This window comes from Papaver somniferum, chromosome 8 (assembly GCF_003573695.1).
Source record: "Papaver somniferum cultivar HN1 chromosome 8, ASM357369v1, whole genome shotgun sequence".
Taxonomy (NCBI): Eukaryota; Viridiplantae; Streptophyta; class Magnoliopsida; order Ranunculales; family Papaveraceae; genus Papaver; species Papaver somniferum.
In genome coordinates, this window is record NC_039365.1 from 112289144 (window position 1) to 112292703 (window position 3560).

Consider the following 3560-nt stretch of genomic DNA (forward strand, 5'->3'; position numbering starts at 1 on the left):
TTCTCCCATACCCCCAAACTTAAACCTAACATTGTCCTCAATGTTCTAAAGATGAAATTAAAAGCATGAACAAGGAGAAACTGTTACCATTTGAAGCAAAAGAGTTAAGGAAAAATATTACCGTGTTGCATGAAATTGGGTTACCTCCTAAGAAGTGCTAAGTTTAAAGTCCTTATCCAGACATTGGAAGATTTAGTCACCTCATAGAATCATATATTAATAGCCGGAATAATTGTGGGTCATCGAAACCAAATAGAGCTATCACGAGTAAAAGGAATATGCAACATGCCAAGAAAATCAAATAAAGCACACCCTTGTCTAGTTTCTTGTTTAAGACAACTACATCTAGTTGTGGTTTAGGTTCTATAACTGGGTCCAAATAAAATATTTTCATGGGTTGGCATTCCTCAAAGCTAAGATCCGGTTCAGGTATTAGAGTCTGAAGAAACTCAAGTAAAATTTTTAAAGCACATAATAATAACCTGAATAATTGAGGATCCTTAAAGTCAATCAGTTTTGACTCACACAATCGACCACGATGAAACTGGTGGTCAATCTTAAGCAAATGTATCGACCCTAATCTCTTAAAGTAATTAGGTTTAGTCTCAAAACTAAATAATTGACACATCTGAAATTTATACGTTCCCACAATTGGTTGAAAAGTATTTGGTGGGAAAACAAAGTCGATCTTGGTATCATAGCCTGGTCTAACCTCATCAACCAGAGGATGGGTTTCTAACAACTGAACTTCCTTATGGACATCACTAGGTTCAGGAAAACGTGTATGAAGATAATCTTGCAAAATGGTTGAGGCACATATGTCAAGTCCGAAGTGAGGGACCTTTCTAAGAGTTAAGGCACATGGAGAATGATAATCACCCCCAAACTTAGAGTTTTGGGTATCTCTAGATAGACTAGCTACAATTTCCTTAATTTCTAGATCGTTGGAATCCTGAAAATAGTCAATTGCTTCTTCTAGGTTATACTCAAGTGACGCATCCTCACTAATATTTAATAGCTGTACGAGTTCATTTTCTTCGTCTAAGACCATTGTTTCTAAATCGCTAGACTCTAAAACGATATTCTCAGAATAAACTCGTTCCTCTAAACCATTATCGACTTCGTAATCAAAAGGAAATACTACATCATCTAAAGAAGTGGTATCTCTAATCAAATCCTCGTCCTTTTGAATAGGTGAATAATCATTAAAATTATCGGGATCTGAACCAGAAATAACACTATCATCATAAAGTTCATTTGGAGTAACAAATTCCTGATCACTATTCCTACATATTTCAAATTCTTCATCAACACTATCTACATCATAATCATCATAATAACATGAAAATGGTTGAACCTCATCTAAACAAGTAGTGTTGCCAATTTTATCCTCGTCATCTTGCTTATGCAAATAACTATCCTCATTTTCAAGGGTACTATTGGAATCACTGTATTGGAAATTAAGATTATTTCGAGCAATTCTTTCGTTCGTCTCATCTATCAACTTGAAGGATTCCTCTGTAGAAAGTTCTCTTTCGTCATAAACTAAGTTATTCATCTCAGCTAACTTACGTGTCGACTCCTCTAATTTCCTGAGGGACTCTTCTAAAGGAGAAATATAAGAATTTTGCTCGTATGACCGGTGCGTGTGTGGATAGTAATTGGGCTCATCAAGGTATGAGCCATAACCTTGAAAAGGCTGATGTTCCCAACCACTATTCACATTATGGTCAAAGTAGTAACGTCCATTTTGAAACTCAGTCGGATATTCGTTGTATTGTCTCTTGTAATACCAATTCGACATTCTATTGCAGGGGTGTGAGTTTTCACACAAAATAAAACTCACTGACAGGGGATTCGTGGGTGGATAGAGTCTTACCTCCCGTACCAGACGGGCGATGAACCGTTGAAGTCGACTCAGGCCACCGACTCCGATGTCAGTGTACGAACCCGAGGGGCCGAGACAGTATCGTAACTGTCGTCCTTCCCTACAAACAATTTATATTTAATCTTAACCCTTCCGTAGGGTTTTAAAAAAATAATGTCCAGTCCAAAAATAAAGTCCAAAAAGTGTCCAAAAATAAAAAGAAAAATTACAAAAACTAAAACCCTATTTACAGTTTCTAAAAATAAACCAAAATAACTATATACAAAATCTTCTTCTTCACTCCTTTCGGATTCCTCTTTTCTTTCCTTCTTTGGCGATGTTTTCCTTTTATAACACTTTTTCTTTCCTTGTAGCTTCGCTCGAAATCTGAAAAGAATCAAAAAATACCAAAGGCGTAAAAGAGAACAAAAATTCTAAAAGAGATAAAATAAATCTAAAACCTAAAACCTAATACAAATCCGCGTCGGCGGCGCCAAAAATTGATGTAGTTTTGAAAGTGGTAGTAAAGTTCGTTCAACTCGGATTGTGTAAAGGTTTGATTTAAGAACTAAGAATAAAAATACTAAAAATATATTCACAAGGTTGTCACGAATATTGAGAGGTACTGAGACTTAGGATTTCACCACTAATCACATTCAATTGGTTCATATGATGACTCATAACAATTCTAGCTCTTTTGTTGACTCTTTTCTTTGCCAAAAGTAGATTTTATAAAGCATTAGATATAAATCACAAGCATGACGCATCAAAAATTCCTAAAACCCATCATGCGACATCAAACAAAATCACAACTAATCAAGAAAAATCATAAATCGATTAAAACAAGTGCAAAAGTCATAAAGAATCAATTATAGTTACCAAGTGATTGTGAAATAGGGCTTCCTCCATCATCCCAGTGTTGGGGTTTAGATCCTCATGTCAAAAACACGTTCAAAATATGTAATCATGGATTAAATAGGTGTTTTTATTGAAGAAGTGAATATGTAAAAGATATAATTGTTACAGAATCCACTGTTACGGAAGCTGCCCTTATAAATAAATTCTAACAGGAATAGTTGTTGCAAAGCTGTTACAAAGGTATTGGATTTGAAAGATTAGGTAACAGTTTCACCAAGCCCTCAGCTCGGTCCCCCAAAGTCTCGACTCCCTTCTATGAACTCCCAGCAACTTATATATAGCCAACAGAGCGATTTAATCTCCCCAAAACTTCTCGAAATCTCTTCTTTTCTTTTCTTGGAAGTTACGACAATAATCTTTTTTCTAAATTGTTCCACGCGTTTCTGAGCTTTCCCGATTGTCTCAAACTCTTCCTTAGATAGATATGTATCTTTGGGAAGAGTTTTAGGTCTTTAGTCTCTCTAGAACTTCTAAAAATAATCTCAATAGGGTCCGTGTAAAAACACTTTCCCTGTTTAGCTCCAACTCGGTTTCTAGCCCAATTCGATCCAAACAAACGACTATACCAGGCTTGTTTAGTTGAATCACGTCCATCCCAATCAATTCTGGCGATTGAATCTCACTAAAACACCTTCGAAATCAATCCCCAACTCTGCCAGTTGCATGCACAAAATTTCCCGCCAATTTCAGTTTTTTAAAACGATGAAGATGACCTCTCCCTATCCTGTGCCGGTCTCCCTTTAGCAGATGCCTGGAAATGGGTCACCCCTTAGTA